A 26,152-nucleotide genomic window follows, 5' to 3' on the forward strand; every position below is an offset into this window, starting at 1 on the left:
GGATATGGTCTTGCTCTGCTTCTATCTTGGCGTTGGCAAAGTGTGTTTATGTCACCTGGTGATCTGCATTTCACCACACTCGCCTTGAGCAATGTTATATTGGTATTGCTGAGTTTTTAAATACTCTGGCCTTAGGTATTCCTAGTAGGCTTTTGCTTTTACTAAAGCTTCCCCACAGAGTTGTTGGCCCTTTCACAAACTTGTTTGCACAGTCACTGCATTCAATACATCTAATTTTCACTGTTTTTGATTAGTTTGGTATTAAAAAGTGTAATCACTGCTTCTATAGTCACACGCGAGTGAAACTGCCCGCTGTTAAAATGCGGAAAGCGTCAGAGCGTTCCGGACTCACTTGCACGCTGTGAACTGTGGGAAACCTGAAGGTTTCTCAACCGCTAGTTCCCGAGGATCCGCCATCCAGGTGGCCAGGACACAGCTATCACTTTTGGATCCAGTTCCTGGGGGTGAACCAGTGTGGGAGGATCACCTGGATGAGAGGTCTTCAGGGAGTAGAAGTGGGACACCGGATGGTGAGATGCGGTATCCCCTTTACCCCATCCTACCTGGTAGGATACTTAGGAACTCAACTCCGCCCTTTCCCAACAAAAACACATTCTCACAGGCAACTCATTGTGAGGTAAAACAGACTAACACCGGAGCCGTATACCCGACATGTCCCAATACAGTGGTCAGACAGGGTCAAGCAATCACTGGTCATTACACACACCTGACTTCCATCACCCTTTCCCACACGGATAAAAGGCGGAGCATGAAAGCACACTCTGAACGAGGCAAAGCACACAAGGTAGCAGCAGTTCCAAGATGGCAGTTTAATAGAAGGCGAAAGACGGCGAGACTGAAAAGGATTGCAAGGAGGGAAGTGCCCTGACCTTTTCACTGAAAGACCGCAACTTACATGAACCTTCAAGAATAGGAAACACAAGACCTGGAATTAAAGCTGAAGAAACCTGCATTGTGTGTCAGAGGTACCCGGGGCTCTCCCGTGTCGATAAAAAAGCGGGGAGAATCGTATGCCGCCGTGGTACTGTCTTTGGCGCCAACAACAAAGTAACACCAGTGAAGTCAGCACAGCCGGTGAGATGGGGAGACTGCCAGCCCGGGTGGTGTGGAAATCAAGGTTGCAAGTGGCAACATTGTATAAAGGAAATTGAAGAGAACAGTGCATGAAGTGTATGTGGAAAGCGATGCAAATATAATTAAAGCAGCAGATAAGTGACGGAACTTTGAAGCTACAAATTCGATACCGTAAACAAAGTGGTCAGATACCGCATGGGTGTTCATTCGAAAGTCTGTAAGGTATCCAACCGAAAGGGGAAAAAGGTTGAAGAGAAGGAATTGTAAAACCAAAGTGGTCCTGCGACGGGACGAGGCCAACCCTGTGGACATTCGAAAGTGTTTGATAGTTGATATAAATAGCAATTGGTCCGAGCCCGGGTGAGGGAGACTAATTGTGTGGAAAAGGGATCTGAGCCCGGCTCAGGGGGATCCAGTGTCATGAACCATCACCTGCATCCCTTTTGGACCTTGTGGTCCCTGACCCATAGAGTACAGAATGCAGTAACCCTCCCAACATGGCCGTCGAATATGAAATGCAGCTTGCCAGCCTTTACGTTCCACGCTCGGCGCACTACTAAACAGACACACCGCCGCGGCTCTGCGCGTCTCAATGCTACTACTTGCTGTAGCTGGACGTGTGCTGCCGGAGTTCGCTTGGGGCTAATTTCCTGAATTCTATTTCCCGGTTTCTTGATTCCTCCTCCTTTCCTTTCATCCTTCAAACTTTACCAAACTTTCCTGGATTTTCACCTGCGCTCGAGTCACGGCTTCCGTGCCTGCGCGCACGGACATTGTTCCTTCCTGGTTCTATCCTGGACAATCTGAACGAAGCACGCTGGAATACGAATACCCGCGCACGGGCTTATACAAATCCCGGACCGTGCGAAAGAAGTCACAAAAAAAGGTCGCAAGCAAACAGGAAAAACAGGTGAGAAGGGGAGAGACTTGTGACAGATTGAGACGCCTAAAAATCGATACAGATACAGGGATGGAAGCCGCGGTTCAAGACCTCATGCGAGGCATGCAGGAACTTGCCACAGAAGTTCAAAACCTTAAAGCTGAGAACGCTGCCTTAAAGCAGCTGGTATTGTCTTGTGATTCTGCTACCAAGTGTGTTATTGGGAGGAGTGGTGGACAAATATGATGGTTCTCCAAAGACCCTTCGTGCCTTCCTTGATTCATGCTTGGCGCATTTCACCTTCAAGCCCTACTACTTTTCCATCCCTACAGTAAAGGCGGGATTTATGATATCACACCTCACTGGCAACGCATTAACCTGGGCAACTCCCCTAGTCAATTCGGGCAAAGCCCTCCTGGATGATTACAATGAATTTGTGGAAGCCCTAAAGGCCATGTTTGATCATCCTGAGCAGATTTACAGCGCTCAAGAACGTCTACTTGATTTTCGACAAGGATCACAGGATATGCTTACCTATGTCACCCGTTTCAAACAATTTATGAAGGAAGCTGATTGGTCCCAAGAGGCTAGCGTCTCTTATTTTGCAGAGGCTTGAATGAAGAAATAAAGGACGAGCTAGCCAGGGTAGCTCGCCCTAATTCTTTCCAGGCCCTCTTGGGCCTTTCCTTGCAAATTGATTTTCGAATCCAGGAAAGAAAGGCGGAAAAAAGAAGTCGAAATCATCATTCCAAAAGGCTGTCATAGACCACCCTTCTAGCCCAGAACCCGCAGTTTCTCAAACCTCAGATCCAGAGCCCATGCAACTGGGGGCATTCCGTGGACCCATTACCCCACAAGAAAGGATGCGCCGTATTCACACTGGTCTCTGCATGTATTGCACCTCCGATAAAAATCTTGTCAGAGAGTGCCCGATTGCTCCTCCACGGCGTTCGGGCAACGCCAACTCCTGATTCTAGACGGGGCACAGTTTCGGGAGAATGAGGTCTGCTCCACATCAATTCTTTCCTTGAACTCTCCTGGACAAAATAACCTTGTGATTCTACGGGCCTTTCTATCGCCTTCCAAGAAAGAATCCTACCCCATCCTGGCATTAGTGGATTGCAGAGCCATGGGCATATTCATAGATCATGTTTGGGTCACAACTCATCACATTCCATGTGAAACACAAGAGACTATGCAACCTGTTGAAGCAATCGATGGAAGACCCCTGTCTTCAGGACCCATAACCCTTCAAACCAAGGAGCTTTTTCTCTCCATAAACCCCCATCAAGAGAGGATTAAATTTGATGTTATAAGATCTGCGCACTATCCAATGGTTTTAGGCATGCCCTGGTTACAGAAGCACAATCCTTATATCAATTGGGCAGCAGGCTCTCCATTTCTTGGTTCGGAACATTGTATGTCCCACTGTTTGTCCTTGAACACCTTACCAAAGCCCTCTGAAGACTTCCAAGAAAATCAACAAATACCAGTCACCGTCTCCAACGTCATCCAGATTCCCAGGGCCTATCAGGCGTACAAAGATGTTTTCTCAACAGCCATAGTTCAAGCTCTACCACCCCACAGACCTGAAGATTGTGCCATCGATACTGAACCTTGAGCAGTAATTCCGTTTGGAAGAATGGTTATCTTGTCAGAACCTGAAAAGAGGGCCCTCCTGGAATACCTGGATACCAATCTGGAAAACAGAACTATTCGACCATCCAAGTCCCCAGCGGGCGCCTCTCTATTTTTTGTTCCCAAGAAGGATTCCACGGAGCTTAGGCCATGTCTCGATTACCGTGGCCTTAACCAATGCACTCTTAAGGACCGTTATCCATTGCCTCTCATCTCAGACATCCTGGAAGCCGTCAGAGGTGCTGTCATCTTCACAAAACTAGACCTTAGGGGCGCTTACCATCTTAATCGTATAAAGGAAGGCGACGAATGGAAGACAGCTTTTCGAACACCCTTCGGCCATTTTGAATATCTAGTTATGCCCTTTGGACTTGCTAATGCCCCAGCAGTCTTCCAACACTTTATGGATCGGGTATTTTCTGATATGCTTTTCCTCTTCGTCATTGGATATCTAGATGACATAATGATCTACTCCAAGGACCATCAAGAACATGAAGAGCACGTAAGGGCAGTCTTACAACGTCTATGGGAACATAAACTCCTGGCCAAACCCGAGAAATGCCTTTTTCACGTATCTACTGTTCACTATCTCGGATTTGTTCTTAGCCAAAAGGGGATTGGAATGGACTCTTCGAAGGTTGATCCCATTCTATCTTGGCCTGTTCCCACTAGCGTAAAGCAAATTCAATCCTTCCTGGGGCTTGCTAACTCCTACAAAAAGTTTATTCCAGTATTTTCGGAGATTGTTCATCCTATTGTTACATTGTTAAAAAAAGAACACCCCCTTTCAGTGGACCTCAGTCCAAGATTCGGCGTTTCAACCATTAAAGTCAGAGTTCACACAAGCTCCCATCCTTGCTCAACCTGACACAGACAGACCCTTCATTGTCAAAACTGATACTTCCAACTACACCATTGGGGCAGTCCTGAAATAGGAACTTGGAGACAAACTAGAACACCACATCGCCTATCTCTCCCGCACCTTGACTCCCAGTGAAACCCATTATTCCGTCCTGGAGAAGGAATGGTTAGCCATCCGTCAGGCCTTCACGGATTGCCGTCATCTCCTTCTGGGAGCCAAACACCCGGTTCAAGTCCGCACAGACCATCGGAATCTCCAAGTACTACAATCCCTACAATGTAGAAACAGTCGCCAAGCCCGCTAGGCCTTCTTGTTTGCCCAATACCAATTCCAAATCCATCACTTCCCTGGAACACACAACATTATAGCCAATGCTTTATCCAGGCGTCCTGACTATGAACCCCTTGAGGATCAGACCTTTCCCTAAGATGTTTCCCCACACAATATTTGTTGCCCAAGCAATTATCCTTCTGGAGGATATTCGAATTCAAACCCATTCCTCTGAACCTTGGAAGGAGTTCAAGAGAAACAATCGATGGATTCTCAAAACAAAGGACAGATACCTGTTCAAGGACAATCACTTGGTCATTCCCACTCCTGGACTGAGTCAAAAATCACAAGCCTATGTCATGATACTTTCCATTCAGGACACCGTGGCATCACCAACACTCTCCATCTAATACAAAGACAGTTTTGGTGGCCAAAGATGAAGGATGATATCAAGAGGCATATCCAGACATGTGAGGTCTGCAATCAGAACAAACATGATAACAAAAGACCAGCAGGTCTCCTGCTCCAACCGGCAATACCAACAAGACCCTGAGAAATCATCGCCACGGATTTCATCTTGGAACTACCCTCTTTCCAGGAGCTACGCAACTATAATGGTTACCATTGATTTGTTCACTCATATGGCTCATTTTACACCTTTATACAAACTGCCATCCTCATCTCAACCTGCTGGAATTTTCCTGGAACACATATTCCGGCTTCATGGGCTACCTTCCAAGATCATTTCTGATAGAGAGCCCCAGTACATATCCCAGTTCTGGAAACAGTTATGTCGTATACTGGGAATCCAGCATGCCTTGTCTTTGGGTTATCATCCACAGACCAATGGAGCTACTGAGAGAGTAAATCAAACTCTGGAACAATATCTTCGTTGCTTCACCGCCACGGTCTAGGATGATTGGTCACTCTTAATACCTGTGGCCGAATTCGCATACAACAATTCGGATCATTCAGCTATTAAAACCAGTCCCTTTTTCTGTAGTCAAGGATTTCATCCTTCAGTCCTACCGTCCATTCTTCCACATCCAACCCCAGTTCCTACGGTTGATTCCTGGATTGAAACACTAATCAATGTGCACAAAGAAGCTAAAGAAAACCTAGAAAGGGCCCGAAGAGACGTTAAACATTATGCTGACTCCAAAAGAAGACCAGGACCTTCCTATTCAATAGGCGATAAGGTCTGGTTATCCTCAAAACTCCTCCCACATCATCTACGACCAAATAAATTGGCTCCCAGGTATTACGGTTCATTTTCTATAAAATAAATCATCAATCCAGTGGCCTTTCGGCTCCGACTACCAGAATCAAGGAAAAGGATCCACCCAGTCTTCCATACTTCTCTGTTGAAGCCATTTGTTCAACCCCCACGAACTGCTCCAAGATCTACTCCAGTGATTGTCAATGACCAACTCGAATACGGGGTCTCCAGAATTTGTGATTCTAGGTACCGACGTGGTCAGCTGCAATATCTGGTCGAATGGAAAGGATATCCACCTAGTGAGCGCACCTGGGAACCCATATCAAACATGAATGCCCCCAGGCTGATTCGAAGATGCCACCTTATCCATCCAGGCAAACCTGGAGATGCTGGGCTTCAGAGGAGGCATGCTGTCACGAACTGTCGCCTGTGTGACTTTAGGACCTCGTGGTCCCAGACCCATAGAGCACTGAATGCACTAACCCTCCCAACATGGCCATCGAATACGAAATGCAGCTTGCCAGCCTTTACGTTCCACGCTCGGTGCACTACTAAAGAGACACACCCCCGCGGCTCTGCGCGTCTCAACGCTACTGCTCACCGTAGCTGGACGTGTGCTGCCGGAGTTCGCTCGGGGCCAATTTCCTGAATTCTATTTCCCGGTTTCTTGATTCCTCCTCCTTTCCTTTCATCCTTCAAACTTTACCGAACTTCCCTGGATTTTCACCGGACATTGCTCCTTCCTGATTCCGTCCTGGACAATCTGAACAAAGCACGCTGGAATCCGAAGACCCGTGCACGGGCTTATACAAATCCTGGACCCTGCGAAAGAAGTCACAAAAGAAGGTTGCAAGCAAACAGGAAAAACAGGTGAGAAGGGGAGAGACTTGTGACATCCAGGTGAATAGTGAATCCCCTAAAGTGAAGGCGTGTGGGGGCGCTGTTGCGCACGGAACAAAATGGCGGCGTCCGTGTAAGCTCCGGCGATATCCTGGGCCACAAAGCCTGCTTATAACATTTATACACTCCGGTTCGGCACGAATTTTAAGGGAAACATGCTTCAGTGAACCAAGACCACCCAGGCAAAACCTTGGGTAAAAAGGAACAGCGGTTCGCAGGATCGGGACTCCGTAGCTGAGTGGGACAAGGTGTGGCGCACTCGCCCAAGATCGAGAGGAGGAGTCCGGCGCGGGAGAAGCAAAAGCGGAGGCGGAACCCGATCCACAGAGATCGCTCAGCGCGGAGGGAAGTGTCGTGGGTTCTCCGCTCCTCGTAGAGCGCCCTGCCGCCCACAACAAAGCGACTTCCCCACACAAGAGGAGAATATCCGAGAACCCGGCCCACAACAGAAAAGTAGGCCGCACGGCCGTTGCAGCGTAACACCGCTGGGTTGTGGGTGGGACCGCGGTTCAACTGACGAGTTGGGAAGGCGGGCGGGCGACTGTCGACCCACCGGTGCTGGCTTTAAGAGACCGATGTTTGAAACCGGGGTAAGGCCGGCTTGAGATTGCTCCCTCTGCATCTAAAGAGTGACTAAATAAGGGGCGCAAATAACATTGCCTCCCCCTGCCACAGAGGTGACACGATACTACACAAACCCACGCCTCGGCGACCACACGGAGTGAAGCCAATGCAGCCCACACTGAACTGGACTTGAACAAATCCCCCGGTCAGCCGATAACACCTCGATCCTGGCAGAGAACTACGCAAGGAATATCGGGACACCGACCAAACCCATGCTACGTGAATATAATAACAAGGTATACAGAGGAGACATACACAGGCATAGCTCCCAGATCAGAGACAATGCCCAAAAGCTTTGGCCCGAAAAAGGAACAAGGGTACAATTGAGAAATACACAACCACAATGCCTAAAGGTTCCGAGCCCGAGGAAGAAGAGGCAATGCAAACACAGGTTGAACAGACCCCCGCTGCCTCCATGATGGACAAGCGGTGTTCCAAGCTTTGCAACAGGGATTTGCGACGCTAACAGACAAGCTGGACGGAATCACGGCAAGTGTGGCAAGCATCAAAACACAGCTTGACAAAACGACGTCTCGCATGACGGAGGCAGAAACCAGAATATCAGGAGTAGAAGACAAGATGGAAACACTGCAGAACACGGTGTCCACGATGGCCATTGAACTGGGGACAGTTAAATCTAAGTGTGAAGATTTAGAGGCGAGATCAAGGAGGAATAATATCCGTATAATAGGTGTTCCGGAAGAGGCAATTAAAGGAACAATGGAGAAAGTGGTGGAAAATCTTCTGCGAACACTGCTAGGAGAACCAGGATGGTCGCCAGTATTCATGGTGGACAGGGTGCACAGAACATTGGCCCCAAAACCGAAACCAGGAGCATACCCCAGGCCCATTATAGCTCGTATCCTTAATTACAGAGACAGAGACCTAATCCTAAAAACTACACGAGAGAAACAAGAGCTTAAGTGGGAAACCAGCACAATACGCATCTACCCAGACTTCACCCTAGCAGTCCAGCAGGAGAGAAAGCTTTTCACAGGAATCAAAAAGATGCTGCGTGATCGGCAGATACAATATGCAATGCTCTATCCTGCCAGACCCAAGCTCCAACATCAAAATAAGGCGTACTTTTTTACATTCCCTGAGGAAGCCGCGACCTTCATAGAGACGCACATACCGCTGAATAAAGGACAATCCTGAAATGGAAGTAAAATCAATAGGAGAAATCAGAGTCAACTTAGCAGACATTATGTTCAAGAAGGAAATAGGACCAGCGAAGAGACAGCTCCAAGACAGGAGCTGCATACTACGGATGTCGAGAAACAACGAAAAGAAACATAACACATGCTGATTCGAAGATGCCAACTAAAGCAGAGCAACAGACCAGAACTGGAGACAACGCTTATAATAATGGATGGCCTGGGCACAGGAAACGCCGCAGCACCCCCTGTAGCGGGTGCTAGAGAAGATGTGGGATGGGAAGATGGGAGGAAATCAAGGCACGCTTGAAGTTCGGGGAACTGTGAGGGAAGGGGGAGGGGGGAGGGAAAAGACTGGGAGAGTTTGATTGTTTAAAAAAGCAAGGTTGTAAGCACAAAAAGCACACAGGTACAGAAACTCTCAGGCCAAAATACAGACATATAGAGACACACAACATAGCAAATACTACAGAGATAATGGATAAGCCTAACACAGAAACTATCAATGCTTTGAGCTGGAATGTCAGGGGGTTGGGATCTAGGATTAAGACAAGGAAGATCATGGCTTACCTCAATAGACAAAAAGCCAAGATAATTTTCCTCCAGGAGACACATATAGGCCCTTGACAGGGCGACCAATTGATTACGAATTGGGGCACTCATCAATACTTCACGACCTACTCCACTAGGGCAAGGGGGGGTGGCGATACTAATACACAAAACAATTCCGTTCGTATGCACGGAACCCCGAAGGGAGATATGTTATAGTACATGGTATGCTATACGACAAAGAAATAGTTTTTCTGAACATATATGGCCCAAATATTGACCAACCCGAATTCTACACAACAGCGTTTGAAAAATTTGCGAGATACCCCACAGCCCGGGTAATGTGTGGTGGGGATTTCAACACAATTCTGGACGTACAGTTAGATCGTACGTCAACAAAAACCAGAACACTAACCAAGGCAGCACAGACAATAAACACACAAATGACAGACCTGCAATTAAAAGATGTCTGTAGAACGCTAAACCCTACTGGTAGAGAATACACATACTACTCAACAGTCCACGACATGCATTCCAGGATCGACTTGTGGTTAATAGACACGGATAGCATGGCCTGGGTAACGAAAGCTCACATAAACCCCAGAACCTACTCTGACCACTCCCCGATACAACTAACATTGCAAATCAAGGACAAGGCCACTCCAAGACCGCCATGGAGGTTTAAACCAGCAGCACTAAGGGACGTAGTATACAAAAACTCGATGGCGCAATACGTGCAGGACTATTTTGAGATCAACGAACACTCAGTCTCAACTCAAGCCAAGCTTTGGCAAGCGTTTAAAGTCTGTATAAGGGGCCAATCGATATCCATCGAAGGGGGAATCCTCAAAGACATGAGGGCCAGACTAGAGAGGCTTGAGACGCAATTAGCAACACTACAAACCCAATACGCCGCGACCCCGACCCCCCAATTGGGTGCTGAATTTAAGACTAAACTGGAGCAGTACCGGGAAGCGGCAGACCAAGACATAAGATACTTTGATAGGCCTATAGCAGCACGTAGATACAGGGAGGGAGAGCGCCCTGGGAAATTACTGGCCAGAACAGTACGTGGAGAAAGGGGACCCACTAGCATACCCTGTATACAAATAGAAGATGGTACGGTGTCCACAAACCAGAATGAAGTGAAAGGCACTTTTTATAAATTCTATAAAGAATTATACTCCCCCCCAGGGCACGGTCACAGACATCGAGATTGAACAATACCTCTCCAAGATACCAACAACGCTTATATCAGAATCTACTAGAGGCACCCATTACGGAGGCCGAAATACATGAAGCAATTAAAGCTCTTCCCAATGGAAAAGCTCCGGGCGCAGATGGGCTAGGAGCAGAGTTCTATAAGGAGTTTAGTCAAGTCCTTATACCCAGACTGCACGCCGTCTGGAAGGAAGCTCTGGAAATAGGAGAACTCCCCGAAACCACTAGAGAAGCAATAATCACGCTTCTACTGAAGCCCGGTAAACCAACTACAGAATGTGGATCATATCGCCCACTATCATTAATAAACACTGACGCCAAGATTCTGGTCAACATACTTGCAACGAGACTCACACCATATATGCCATACATGGTACATGAAGACCAGGCCGGGTTTATAACGGGTAGATCCACAGCCATTAATATTAGACGATGCCATCAAATAATGACCTCCATTCCTGCCACCACTCAAGCGATAGCGGTGTCCCTAGACATGAGAAAAGCTTTCGACACAGTCTCATGGCCCTTTCCATTCGGAGTACTGCGAAACTACGGGTTTGGCCAACAATTTATAAAGTGGATCAGGGTGCTATATACTCGGCCTCACGCGAGGATAAGAGTGAATGGAGTCCTCACGGACATACTGGAGCTGTTGGGAGGCATCAGACAAGGTTGCCCGCTTTCCCCCTTGCTCTTTGCCTTAGTTATAGAACCACTGGCAGATATTCTCAGGTCTCGTTACAGCTCGTTTGGGATATGGCTTGAAGGCAAATTATAACGCTATATGCAGATGACATTCTTTTATACCTAAAAAACCCGGACAGAACGCTCGGCAAGATCCTGGCAGAAGTAGAAAGATTTGGCGAATACTCAGGACTACGCCTCAACCCCCACAAATCTGAAATATTCCTGCTCACAGACGCCACACCACAACCCCGGAATCTTCACGGACTTATATGGAGTCCGATACACAGTGTATCTAGGGGCCCACATAGCCAGAACGGCCCAACTATCCCGAGCACTAAATTACACGACACTAGCGGACACCCTCTGCGCTAAAATGAAACGATGGAGTGTACTTCCAATATCAATGGCGGGACGATTAGCCTTAATCAAAATGGTGATACTACCAAAACTTTTCTACCTCTTTAGCACGGTTCCGGTGTGGCCCGGCTGCGCTCTGTTCACCAAAATCAATAGCGTCTGCGCAGATTTTGCTTGGGGAGGACGCCCTAGACTAAGCTGGAGAGTCCTGACAGACACATATCCAAGGAGGACTGATGGCACCGGACATGGAACCTTATTACTTGACGGCCCAGGCACAAGAGGCGGCAAGATGGGCCACATCCTTTCTTACACAAGAGAGGCGATAGGGGCGCTGCAAAGAATGTCCAGACCCACCCCGAAGCAATACAATACAACCAATCCCTCCAAAGTCACATCCACTGCATGGTCCAGAATCACTGACATATATGATGCCAGTAAACTATATCATCCAAGCATGTCAATATGGGGAGATCCATACACATCACTCAATGTTGATAGTGAAATAGCAAGGCACTGGAGCGCTAAAGGTATTACACAGTGGGGCCAGTTATTCTTGGACCAACATTTTATACCTTGGGAGGATATTAAGGATACACTGGGAGACACACATACACATAAGCAGCAATACCACAAGGTTGCAACCATGGCACAACGAACCCACCCAACATTCCCACAAGAACCAGAAATAAATATGGCATTAGGCTATATATTCACAGGAGGTACCCAAAAGGTCACTGCCTCTACGCTGTACAAAACTATAATACAAACACGCCCTGCGATAAACCACACAGCTAAAGGGAGATGGGAACAGGATTTGGGGCAACTGATAGACGATCAAGAGTGGTCTCGGATTTGCGCACTGACTAAAGGGATATCGTGTAACTCAAGGTTTAAATTGATACACTATAAAATAGTGCACAGGATACATTACACTCCATTAAGGCTTAAACAGATATACCCCACATCGAATGGTGCCTGTCCAAGATGTAATGCTGGAAACGCTAATATATTCCATATGCTGTGGTACTGCACCAAATTGAGACATTATTGGTCAGGCGTATGCGGGGCGATAGACAAGATGGCAGACCAGCCGGTGACATGGAGACCACAGGTTTGTATGTTGGGGGCAGAAGGGAAACTGAATCCGGCGAGGAGGAAATTATTGAATCTGAGTTTGCTCATAGCCAAAAGGGTCATATTGATGAGATGGAAGAACGTACAACCCCCTACAACAAAAGACTGGAACAGAGATATGGTGTGGATTAATGATACTGAGGAACTGTATATTGACTTGGTCACACCACAAAGTAGACCCAGAAACATATGGTCGCGATACAAGCAATATCTGGCTGACCTCAGTGAACCGGAGAACCTGAACACAGAAGGCTAATAAACTGTATAAGTAATATGTCTGTATAATCAAAGTAAGCTGCTAAAGTATGTGCATAACCTGTGTGCAAATATAAATAAAGTTGTTAAAAAAAAAGTGAAGACGTGTGAAAGAGGAAAATAACAGTTTTTTTGTTTGGTTGCATCCGGTCCTCGAGATGGGAACTGAGAAGTAAAGAAACAAGTGTACAAAAGGTCCCGATGCTAATGATTGAACTGCATCCTCAGTATAGTAGTATATAGTAGTATAGGCCCTTTTATTTTGACGAGACTCCACTAGGACTGCATTATGATAATTTGATGGCCGTAGATTGCTCCCATCTGCAGATTTAGCATTCGATAGGTGTTTATCACACCCTTGTTGAAGTCCATTAAACACCCTTGAACTGTGGTCACTAATGTCTGTCTTACTGTTGATGCCATGCCTTTCTTCCAGAACTCAGCGGGTAAGTTGCTTGCTCACACTCAGCGTGCTGTTCGCAGGGGTTCTCTGTCCTTGTGCCCCCTCGCAATTTGGTGAACACCCCCTCCCCTGGTCCACCTCTGCTCGCGCCACTTAGAAATAGAGCTTCAGCTGCTTCGGAGAGGGTCGGGTGCAACCCAGCCACCCGACACCTCTAGAGTGAAGAGGTTTTATGACTTCCAGGAAGTGAGAAAGCAAAGGGGCCTTACCGCCTCCATAAGCTTCTTGAGAACTGAAAGGAGGGATTAAGGATGATAGTTGACCGCTAGAGATGCATCTAAGTGAGACGTCTTTAGAAGAGGAGTGACAAGTGCATGTTTCAAAGGAAGAGGAATAGTATCGGATTAAAAGGAGTGCTGAAGAGCCGCCGTGAACAGAGGTATGAGTTTTTGAGGAGGAGCCTGAAGAATGTGAAGAGGAATTGGATCCATGGTGTGGGCTGACTTAATTTGTTAAGCGCAGTAACAACTGTCTCGTCAGTAACCGGTTCAAATTAAAAGGGTTCCACAGAGCTGGTCAATATAGGTGGCATAGTCCCACCTGTCAAATCACAGCCTTTCCATATGTCATTAGCAATAGACTGCGCAAATTTTACCAATTTGTGCCCATTTTTTGCTGCATATATATTTTTTCCTGTAGTTAAACCAGGATATATTTTTGTCAGGTAAGCCTTTTACCCACCTCTGTGCTGGTAAGATAGAGTTCAGCATGATATGAGTTTTGGCACAGCGCATAACGATAGTGTTGGGATGGAGATTAGTTTATGACACCCCCCCGAGGCGCTTTCAAGTGAGGCGAATCCCCTATGAAGTAGTGTAGTGTATAAGGGGGGAGAGAAACTCAGTGCAGAGGTAATCTGCGTGTACAACAGATGCATGGCATTAGGAGAAACATAGAAAGAAACGCCATTTAATAGTTAGGGCAAACGCACAGGCTTGCTTCACTGCGCTGCACCAGTCGAGATCCATGGAAAGATTTCACTAGGCCCAACATTATTAAGGCAGAATGTACCCATACCACCAGTTCTCACAGAAGTCCACTTCCCGATGTCCCTTCACTGTTGCAAACATTTACTATCTTTCAGAGGAATGCGCCCTGCAAAAGCGTGAGACAACACCAGGCTTCGTGCAGTGCCCATTCATCTAGCCAGCCCAAAGCCAGCCCCACACCACTGACCCGACCCCCACAGCATGCGTGACTGTTTCACCCCACACTCCCCCAGCATCAAATACATCCTTTGTAACACGAGGTACAGGGATGGATAAATTATAGATAAAAACCAGGGTGGAGACCTTGGGTGCGAGAGGAGCAGTAAGAACAAAGCCCAGAATGTGTGGGTCAGTGTCACTGTACTTTATCCTCCCTTGCCCCTGGCACCAATCCCCGAGCCGTACAGTTGCATGCCACAATGATATAGTAGTAGGTTTAGTGTGCTAGTTCAGATGCAACACTATTTCATAAGTGACCCAGCCTATAGACAATAGGATGAGCCCAGCTAACCCACGTGGGGCCTGACCGACTGTAAAGGAACTAACCAATTGTAGCCTGGCATCCCCTATGGAGCAGGCCTACGTATATGGACTCGCCAATTAATGATGCTAGATTGTTCTACATGTGATGACACCGCTCAGCCTTTTAAACTCCTGCTTGTTTTAGGATTAACCAGAACGTTCTCGAGCAGCAGAGTCCTTTGCTGATATTTTGTACTCTGTACAATTAAATCTGGTTATCCTTGCAAGCCAACTCCTGGCTTATTTCCCTAGAGGGTTGTATTCACTCTGTTGTGTGTGTTAAGAGACTTGCTTTCAGTAGACTGTGCTCCCCCTCGTAATTCTTTGGCCACGATAAATGGATCTACCAAAGCACAGAGGATGGACTAGAGGAATCCTTGCAGGGGGATTTACAATACTTTACCTGTAATTATTACCCATCGCTGTAGATTGTGTTTAGTTAGACACTATGGACCTTGACAGTTTTTAACACTTTCCAATTAATGGGTTATTCGGGGGTGGGAGGATCTGAATAATCTCATCTGTCCCCGGGTTTGCTAATCCACACACCACCACAATTCGGAGTATAGTTGTAACTACTCTGCCACAGTGGGTACACACACACATTGATGATTGGTTGCAGGTACCTTTAACATTTTAAAAGTGCATATAAAAGTAGGATGCTGGATATCCAACTACTTTATTTAGAATATTGGGAAATTAATCTTTTTTTTAATGTCTATTAAAACTACAAGAGATAAAATATACACAAATTCTAAACAAGAGTGAGAGCATTCTTAATGTGTTTCTATTTAGGAGTATAAAATACACTATATTTTAAGTGCAAATACTTGTAAAACTCTGCAGGGAAGTTTCATAACATTTAATGTGCATCATACGCACAAAGGTAAAATCACTGCCAGAGACTGCAGCGGTATTGCAACCAGATGAGACGATAGAAAAATGTTATGATGTGTCGGAAGGGGCACATGAAGTCTCACGGATATATGAGCTACTAATGTCCATGGTGGGGAAGGAGCTGGAGCCAAGTAGGCAGCAATGGGAGGCAGACTTGCAGGAACCATATTAGACACAGTGTGGAACAGGGCTACAGCATAACACAAACATGTGTCCACGAATGCAAGTCTCACACAGATTCAATTGTATATTACCCACAGGGCATATCTAACCCCGAATAGAAGAGCAAAATTCAGTCAAGGATCAGCACAATCGTGCCCGAAATGTGGAGCTGATCTGGTCCACATGTTCTGGGCCTGCACAGAAATAGGAAGATTCTGGGAGGAGGTGGCCAAAGCATTGGCAAAGGTGAATATCACTTTAGAAATCAGATGCCCAGAGGCTTGTCTGCTAGGGTGCTTCCCAAGGTATAAGATATAAACATGTGAGTAAGCTGAAAGATTTAGCATATATACTAGCAAAACATAGGATAGCTATGGGGTGGAAGGCGCAAATAAAGCCGTTGGTGCAGGTGTGGTGGAGGAACCTGCTGAAATGGGCAAATGCAGAGACCTCAGTATGGCAGGAGGCAGCGATTATTAATACGGAACAAGGAGAAGGGGGGGGGTTGAAGCCTGGAAACAGTTGATTGTGGAGTTATCCACATCTACGCGAGTAATCAGAGAGGTAGAACATTCTCCCGTACGAGAGGGAACAGACAATAGAGTGGCAGGTGTCAGATAATTGCAAATATAGAATCCGGTGGTGTGAGGTAGGCTGGGGTACGGGTGGGGGATATGGGAACAGACAGATGGGATTTATGATATGATGCAAGGTACTATATGATGCAAGGTCTAAGTTTTGTGTTGTCTTTACAATAAATAAATTGTTAAAGAAAAATAAAAACACATCATTGGTTCCAAGATACTCTAGAGGCAGCCCCACAATAATACTGCTGTCTAATAGTAAGCCTGTCAAGTGCTTAGCAACAGAGGTTTTTTCTTGCACTAAGTGCAGAGATCAAACTCTCTCCAGAGTCTTGCATCAGTACAGCACTATGCTCTGCTGCAAAATCTGCCACATTCCCAGATTGGTACTTAGACCACCTGTGGGTGGAGGTTAGGCTCCAACATGCAGGGCATGATGAAAATCCTACCCCACAGTCTCACAACTCGAACTTGCTCTCCTTGCTCACTCTCCTCCTTCTTCTTCTGTTCTTTTATCCTCCCCTTAATCTTCTATTCCTGCTAACCCTTTCTCTAGCGATCCTCCTGCTTCACCTCACCGCCTTGATCAACCTGCTCTATAATAGTCTCCTCAATGTTCATCACCTTCTCTTCATAAATTCCATCCTTAATACAACTCGGTTTAAGGGCTGGCCTCTTTGCTCTCTCCTCTCACAAACTCACTCATTACCTCCTCTAACCAGGAGATGATTTAGCAATCTCTCTCCCTCGGCCCAGTCCTCCGGCGTAACTGTCTCTCCCTCGGCCCAGTCCTCCGGCGTCACTGTCTCTCCCTCGACCCAGTCCCCCAGCGTCAGTCTCTCTCGGCCCAGTCCCCAGCGTCAGTCCCTCCTCCGGCCCAGTCCCCAGCGTCAGTCCCCCTCGACCCAGAATCGCTTCTGCAACCGGTTATTCCCCTCTTGCTGTAGTCTCCTGGGGCCTGCTTTATCCAGCCTGCTGGGTCTCTCCTCTGGCCTCCAGGTCCATGTCAGACTTCACTGTCCCCCAGCTGTATGCAAAATAGCTCCTTATCCAGACTCACGCGGCATTCTTCCAGGGATCCCTGCCTTTTTAAGGTTTAGGTCTACTTGAATGAAAATATTTTACCTTTTCCAATTGGACCTAATTTTTTGTGGTCGTTTATTTGGTTGAAAATGCAGGGGGGGGGGGGGAAAGAAACACACACACACACACACACACCTACACACACACACACCTACACACACCTACACACACCTACACACACCTACACACACCTATTCCAGAGGTCTTCAAACTGTGGGGGACAGCTGAATCCCAGGGTGGTTGGGGGGTGGGGGAGAGGGCACGAGAGGCCAGCATTTTTAGGTTGGAGCAAATGGGTCGGACTGGATCATAACACTGTCTCAGGCACCATTGAAAAAGTGGCCTGCAGTTGCAAATGGATATTCATTCCTTTAGTCACAGACTGTTTGAATAGTACCCAAGGGGGTGTTTTTTGTTACAATGTAAGCAAATTGTGATATTTAAAGCATATTTATTCAGCAACAATGGTCAACTACTAGCTGCATAGGGAAGTAACTCAAATTGCCCACATAGGACAAAAAAGTGGCAGAGGGTCTGTGATGGGGTGGGGAGAGCCCAGGGAATGTGATGGGAGCAGGTGGGGGAGCTCAGGGACTATGCTTGGAGTAGGGTGCGGGGCGCGCACGCAATAGTTCATAGCCATTTGTACAAACTGTCTATTTGGCCTTTGGGGGGGGGGGGGTGGCCCGGTCTGCCCAAATTTTGCTCCGGGAGAGACCAGGCCAAAAAGGTTTGAAGACCCCTGACCTATTCCCTTAAACCTCCCCATATATTTATTTAACCAAATAAATAATCAAAAAAATTCGGTTGGATTGAAAAGGTCAAATGTTTTTCGATCAAGTATGCAAATACCCCTATTATAAGAGCTTGACCACACCTTCCAGACACTATGGCTTATGGGAACTCAGTTGAGCTCCATAATTGGTATGGAGCCTGGATGATTGGTACCACCCCTTGAAATGGCTTGTAGTTTTGAGTAGGACTTGGGGTTGGTCCCTCCTCAGTGGTAGTCCTCCCTCGGGTTTACCACACTGTAGCCCTGCCCTCAGTATTGGCTCCTCTAGCCTAACTGGTCCTATGTGAATATATGTGGAACCCTTGTGAGATGACTGGCTCACTGTTCACTTTTTCTGTCTTACTTTGAATCTACACTTTCTCCCTGTGGTTTTGGATATATATTATTTATACACCCACACCAACAGAGATGGCTTGCAAATTGAACAGGCACTGCAGGACAGCCCTCATAGATTTTCTTCAAAGGGACAAAAAGCTTCTAAGGTAGCAACGTCATAAGTCCCCGTTTTTCACGCTGGGGTTGTCAGGTACAGACAGAAAGACACACTCCTGGTTGTAGCATAATGAGTGGCGTGTAGTGGCACCCTTATACATTGTAATCCCTTGGAAACGCCACCATCCAACAGAAGAACAAGTTACTTCTTACCTTGTAACGTTCTTTCGACGGGATGTTCCTCCGACGTATTCCTCATCTTAGATATCTCCTTCCAGCTCTGCTGGCCTCGGAAAATTTTTTCTCTCGAGGGCGCTGCGCGTCGACGTCCTCCTAGTCGATGTCCCTCGACAGCCGCCGTATCGACGTCGACGTCATCCTGCCTATAAAGGCTGCGCGCAGCGTACGTTGCTCAGTTTCGTTTTGTAGACCACAATAATTCTTTCTGGACTAGACTAATCACCCTGAAGGAGCGTAAACTGCAACAACAAGGGAAGTAGAACTGCGGGGATGGATGGGAGGGTCGATGAGGAATACGTCGGAAGAACATCCCGTCGAAAGAACGTTACAAGGTAAGAAGTAACTTGTTCTTCGAAGGGATTGTGTCCTCCGACGTATTCCTCATCTTAGATAGGCTCCCATAGCAGTATTCTATTATCGGAGGATGGAGTACTGACTTCATGCTGTCTTCTATTGATGAATAGAATGCAGTACAGCCCTTCCAAACCTAGTCTCTTGACTGGAAGAGGAATCCAAGTTGTAAAAATCGTGTAACGGTATGGACAGACGACCATGTAGCGGCCGCACAGATGTCTTTAACCGGCACACCTCTTTTGAGGGCCGATGAAGCTGCAATACCTCTGGTCGAATGAGCCCTAAGGTTTTGAGGGGGCTCTTTCCCTGCCAGTTTATAACATTCCAAAATGGCTAGAATGATCCATCTGGAAATGGTCTGCTTAGTTATTGGTAACCCCAGCTTGTGACCTGTGTAACCTACAAACAGCTGGTCTGCCTGTCTATCCTGGCTAGTCTACTGATGTAAAAACTTAAAGCCCTTCTAGGGTCTAGCCTGTGTAACCTCCCTTCCTCTTTCCCCGCATGAGGAGGAGGAGGAGGAGGATAGAAAGATGGTAGGGTAATCTTCTGAGTGATATGGAATTCCGAAACCACCTTTGGGAGGAAATTAGGCTTCACTTGCAGGACAACTTTGTCTTTGTGAAATATTGTGTGAGGGGGTTTACAAGAAAGAGCTTGTAATTCGCTCGCCCTTCTAGCAGATGTAAGTGCTATTAATAAAACAGTTTTAAGGGTAAGGAATCTTAACGAACAAGAATGGAGTGGTTCGAAAGGTGTGCCCATCAGGAAAGTTAGTACTAAGTTTAAATCCCATAGGGGAACTTGGAATGGTCTTGGGGGATAAACATTAGTTAACCCCTTTAGAAACTATTACCAAGGGATGGTTCTTCCGCAGTGCGCTTAAAGATGGATAGCGCTGCGAGATAGCCCTTAATGGTGCCAACTTGAAGGCCTGAATTCGCCAAATATAGAAGGAAGGACAAAACCATTGGTGTACCACATGAAAAAGGGTCGATATTCTGTTCTCTACACCAGCTGCAAAATCTGTTCCAACGGCAGCGGTATAAAGACTTTGTTGCTGGCCTTCTTGCCGAAAGCAACACCTCCATATCATCATCAGGGAGGTCCCAATCCTTGTACCTCAACCTTTCAGAAGCCAAGCGTGAAGGTTGAGGGTTTTGATGTCTGGATGGAGAACCTGACCTCCCTTCTGTGAGAGTAGGTTCTCTCTGAGTGGAAGTCGAATTGGAGGGCAGATGGACAAGTCTAGAAGGTCCGGTTACCACGTTCTCCTGGCCCAATCCAGGGCAATTAGGATCATGGTTCTCCGGAATCTTCTCAACCTCCTGATCATTTGAGGAATGACAGGGACCGGTGGGAACGCGTACAGAAGCGGAAACTCCCAGTCCACTATGAACGCGTCTCCCAGAGCTCCTCTCGGGGGAAATTCCCTTGAGCAGAACAGATCGCATTTCCTGTTGACGCTGGTGGCGAACAGATCCACCTGAGGGGTTCCCCAAAGGGCGAAGATCTCTTGAAGGACTTCCTGAGCTAGTTCCCACTCGTGGGAGACTGTGCTCTGCCTGCTCAGAGCGTCCGCTGTCAAGTTCTTCTCTCCGGCTAGGTGAACTGCCGATAGAGAGATTCCTTCTTGGATTGCCCAAAACCAGAGCTGCATTGCCTCTCTGCACAGGGGTAGTGATCCTACGCCTCCTCTTTTGTTGAGGTAATGCATGGCCACCGTGTTGTCCGTCATTATCAGGACGTTTTTCCCTTGTACAGCTGGCAGGAACGCCTTCACCGCAAGTCTGATGGCTCTCAGCTCTAACAGGTTGATATGTAGTCTGGACTCCGATGGAGACCAACGACCGCTGATGGTCAAGTCGTTGGCGTGGGCTCCCCACCCCGTGAGTAAGGCATCCGTGACTACTGTTATCTACGGCCAGGGTTGCCAAAAATGTTCTCCTTTCAGAATGTTCTGACAGGCCCACCACTGAAGGTCTCGAGCTACTCTGCGGGAACCTGAAGAAGATCTGTCATTCTCCCCGAGAATTGTGACCACTGAGTCCTCAGTGCCCACTGGAGGGATCTCATTCTCAGGCGAGCCTCTGGCACTAGGAAAATGCAGGATGCCATGAGGCCTAGCAACCTCAAAAAGTCGAAGGCTGGGAGACGTTGGGCATGTTGAAACTTGGTAACCATCTGTAGAATATCTTGAGCCCTCACCTCTGGTGGCGAGGCTTTTCCCAGAGAAGTGTCCAGGATCGCTCCTATGAACTGGAGTCTCTGCGATGGTATCGTTTGTGACTTCTTTAAATTGAGGGAGAAGCCCAGTCTGTGAAGGGAGTGGCACACGTGATTTAGTTGGATCTGAGTTTGTTCCGAAGAAACAGCCCTGATCAACCAATCGTCCAGGTAGGGGTAGACGTGAATCCCTTCCCTCCTTAGACTTGCTGCCACTACCGACATTAACTTGGTGAAGACCCTCGGGGCGGAGGTCAGCCCAAATGGCAGCACTCGAAATTGATAGTGAGAGTTGCCAATTGCGAACCTCAGGTATTTCCTGTGTTTGAGATGGATAGGCACATGGAAATAGGCGTCCTGAAGGTCCAGAGATACCAACCAGTCCTGAAACTGAAGGGCCTAGAGGATCTGAGAAAGAGTGACCATCTTGAATTTGTCTTTTCTGAGGAATTTGTTCAATTCTCGCAAGTCCAAGATGGGTCTCAGTCCTCCGTCTTTCTTTGGAATGAGAAAGTAAGGGGAGTACCAGCCCTTGTTCCTCTCCGCTACAGGTACCGGTTCTATGGCACCTTTCTCTAGCAGGTCCAAAATTTCCTGCAAGAGGAGCGGATCTGGAGCTTTCTGAGAGCTGATCCCCGGTGGATGACTGAGGTATACGTAGGAAAGGCAGGCAGTAACCTTGGGCAACTGTTTCCAATGCCCAAGCATCTGACGTGATAACCTGCCATACCGCCAGATGTTGAGTCAACCTGCCTCCTACAGGTGTCCTGTGAGGGAAGTCCTCAGAGTGGTTTTGGGGCGGCTGATGCAGATGCCGATGGTAAAGAGGCACCTGCTGTTGCTGCGGCTTTTGAATATCTACCCCGTCCACCTCGGGTAGTTCTTCTTTGTCCCCTTTCAGCCGGTCGTCCTCTACCTCTTCCGAATGCGGAGTAGAAGCGAAAGGACTTGCCCCTTGCAGAGGTTCCTGTAGGACGAAAAGGAGTTTGACGGATTGCAGCTCCTAGGGATTTTGCTGCTGCTTTTGAAGTTTGCAGTTTTTCTAAACTGTCATCCGCCTTTTTCCCGAACAAAGAAGAGCCATCGAATGGCATGTTCAAGAGCCTGGCTTGCACATCTGGGGCAAAACCAGACTTTCTCAACCAAGCGAATCTCCTGGTTGATGTACTTGCCGCCATTGCTCTGCTGATACTGTCAGCTGAATCAATGCCCGTCTGGAGGGATTCGTACATAGCGTCTTTACCGTCCTGTATAATATTCAGGAACGCATCCCTTTCTTCTCCCTCCGGGATGCAGTCAGCCGCTGTAGAAGCACACTCCCAAAGTGTATGGCTGAACCTAGCAAGGGTGCAAGTAGCATTAACAGATTTTAACGCCATGCTACATGCTGAAAAGACTTTCTTTGCCATAGCATCATATTTTTTATCGTCCCTGTCCTATGGGACGGTAGGATAAGCTGTCTTGACATCGGTAGAGGATGCTGCCTGCACCACCAGACTTTCTGGGGATGGGTGTTTAGACAAAAACTCCGGGTCTGTAGAGGATACCCTGTACTTAGTAGACAGTTTTTTTATTTACTGCTGGTACGACATCTGGGGTTTCCCAGTTTGTCATGACCTTCCTCTGAAGAGCTTTATGAAAAGGCACCACAGGGTCCTCCTGTAGGCCTTTGTCAAGAATATCCGTGAGGTCATCTTGTTGGAAAGATTGTGAATGTGCAGACCACCCCATGAACTCTGTGATCCTGGCCATTAAGGCTCTATAGGGGGTTTCAGCATGCTCCCCCGGGTCTGGCCTAGCAAACTCCACCTCAGGGGAAGTGTCTAACCCACTTACCTCATGTAAGGAATCATGAAGATCCTTTAACCTGCGTTCTTCAGAGGAAAATTCCTCTCTAATTGGGGTTACAGGTCCCTGCAACTCAAATGTGTCTTCCTGTTCAGACAATTCACCCTCTTCCAAAATTGAGGACATAGTTCTCAATTGTTCTGAACTCATAAAGGGAGTAAATCCCATTTCCAGGGCAGAGGGTGCCGAGCTTGTCATTATCGGCCTCGAAAACGTCGATGTCGTCGACGCCGAAGGCTTCGAGCGTAGCGTCGAAAACAAAGGCGGAGGCTTCGATGACCTCGACAGAATTGGGATTCTACTCGACAATCTCGAAGCCATCGCCATCGAGGACCTGGGGATAGTCACTGGGTGTGTCGTGACCGTGACTCTTCTTGGCGTCGACGCCGGTGTCGAAGCTGGCGTCAAGTCGACAGACCCGTGTGTCGAAGGTTCCTTCGACAACGGCGTCGAAGACACCGACCTCGGCGTCGACGGAACCTTCGAGGAAGGTTTGGAGGTCATAGTCCTACTCGAGGGTTCGAGAGGTTTCCTTCGCCGGGTACTGCGACTCGAGGCGTTTTTGACCTTCAGGTCTTTCGACCAGAGCATCGCTCTCGGCAGTCTTCGAGGGGGACGAGGCCGCTTTCGCGAAGATGCTCATCATATTTTTGCGGAATTCCTCCCATTCAGCACGGGAACTATGTTTCGTGGGGCAAGGGATTCTTTTTGGCGAAACAGAGGAAGATGAAGACGGAGAAGGGGATCTTTGACGTCTCCTCTTCGAGTGCTTCGATCTCGAGGAGTGATGGGACCCACTCCGAGACCTGGAGCGCGAATGGTGACGAGGAGACGAATGTCTCGACTTCGTCGACGAAGAAGAAGCTTTAAAAGTCTTACCTTTCTCCAGCTTCCCCCTACGCTCCTTCAGGGCTTTAGCTGTCATGGACATACAGTCCTCGCACTCCGAACAATGATGTTCAGCTCCCAAACACCACAGACAAACTCTGTGAGGGTCAGTCAGCGACATCTTTTTCCCACAATCTCGGCATTTTTTGAAGCCGGATCGAGGAGTTGTCGGTTCCGACGAGGAAGCCATCGAGTACGGATCAAATAACTCGAGGTAAATAAGATTAATCTGACAAGAACTGAGCAACGGTATTCCGAGGCACTGAGTAAGCGCGGAAAAACGGAACTGAGCAACGGACGCTGCGCGCGGCCTTTATAGGCAGGATGACGTCGACGTCGATACGGCGGCTATCGAGGGACATGGACTCGGGGGATGTCGACGCGCAGCGCCCTCGAGAGAAAAAAATTTCCGAGGCCAGCAGTGCTGGAAGGAGATATCTAAGATGCGGAATACGTCTGAGGACACAATCCCTTCGAAAGGTCAGGTTGGGGACTTTGCCACACTCAGACTAGAGGACTCAACCTACTCTATTGCAGCTGCTCGGACTATAGCTTCCATACACCTTATGTAGGGCAGAACAGGTTTTGGAAAGTCTTATCCTACATTGCCTCTATTGAAAAATGTTGTACTGACACAGTTTTACAGACTATGCTGATGGCATATATATTGCACAGGAACTCATATGCCAGGCTCTGGTGGATGCGGAGCGAATCCAAGTGGCAAAAAAATGGGCAAACAGAACTCTCTAGATGGACAGTAACGGGGGCAGTGAGCTTGCAGATCCCCACACACCAGCTGAGATCCCCACAAGCTTTTCCCAGACCAAACCGCAATGAGGAGTGCAGAGATGCAGCCACTGCAAAAGGTGTCCGAGGTGCGGAGGTTGAAGAATGCAGAGAACAGGGGATCCGTCCTCATAGCAGAACTTCCGCCTGACATAAAAATGTCCAGCAGGCTATTTACAAGCTCAGAACACTGGGGACCTGCAAAAGGAGGGGCAAACGGTGAAATCAAATTATCTAATCTCAAGGCCCTAGAGAAATTTTAAAAAGCATGCATGCAAGACAATCTCCTGGAAGGGGAGAAAGGGAAAGAGCAGAATGGCCCATAAAAAACAAATTAATACAAGAATAAATAAGGTCCACGACCAATGGAGGAGATATGTAGGCTGGGAGAAATGGGCAAAGAAAGAAGTACATAAGGCCAGAAACCAGCGGGAGAAGCAATCCTATGGAGCCATCAGAACAAGCAGAGGACGAAAGCCGGATGCCAAAGACTGGACCCTAGGATCCCGTGAAGGAAAAGTCTTGAAGGTCATCAGTCAACCAACAGTCGCTTAAAAGAAATAAAAACACTGCTTGCAAGGGGAAAGAGCACCACATTCTTTACTGAGAAAAGCTCAATTAAGCCTTATGCAGATAGAGAAGGTCACCATGTTCTTCACCAAGGGTGAGAAGGTCACTATATAAATTACAGGTGAACTGAAAGATCCTGGATGGATTACCAATAGCGACAGGGTGTTATATACTTGTTAGCAGGGTTGCATCGCAAGGAGGCTTTTGGGCAATACATCCTTGAAACTATTGAGGATAGAGAAGCTGGGGGAGACCACCATCACCAAGAGAAAGCAGATCCTGACACTAGACATTTGACTCCTGTTGACATTATTAGTTTACATTATTTTCAGCAAGTAATTTCAAGTTGTGGTTTAGAAAAACCCATAGACCTATGGTCATTTCGTACCCAACCATTGTTTATGTATAAAGCCAGTTTGAACCTACACTTGGTGTGTCACATGGTCTGCCACACAGCCAGT

General features: G+C 47.5%; 1 protein-coding gene across 1 annotated transcript in view; it reads right to left on the minus strand.

The window, feature by feature from the left end:
• PIBF1 (progesterone immunomodulatory binding factor 1) overlaps window positions 1-26,152 on the minus strand; it is a 1,771,771-nt gene that overhangs the window by 1,574,047 nt on the left and 171,572 nt on the right. The window lies entirely within an intron of this gene.

The sequence above is a fragment of the Ambystoma mexicanum genome, chromosome 7q, assembly GCF_040938575.1.
Source record: "Ambystoma mexicanum isolate Mex_15411 chromosome 7q, UKY_AmexF1_1, whole genome shotgun sequence".
Classification (NCBI taxonomy): domain Eukaryota; kingdom Metazoa; phylum Chordata; class Amphibia; order Caudata; family Ambystomatidae; genus Ambystoma; species Ambystoma mexicanum.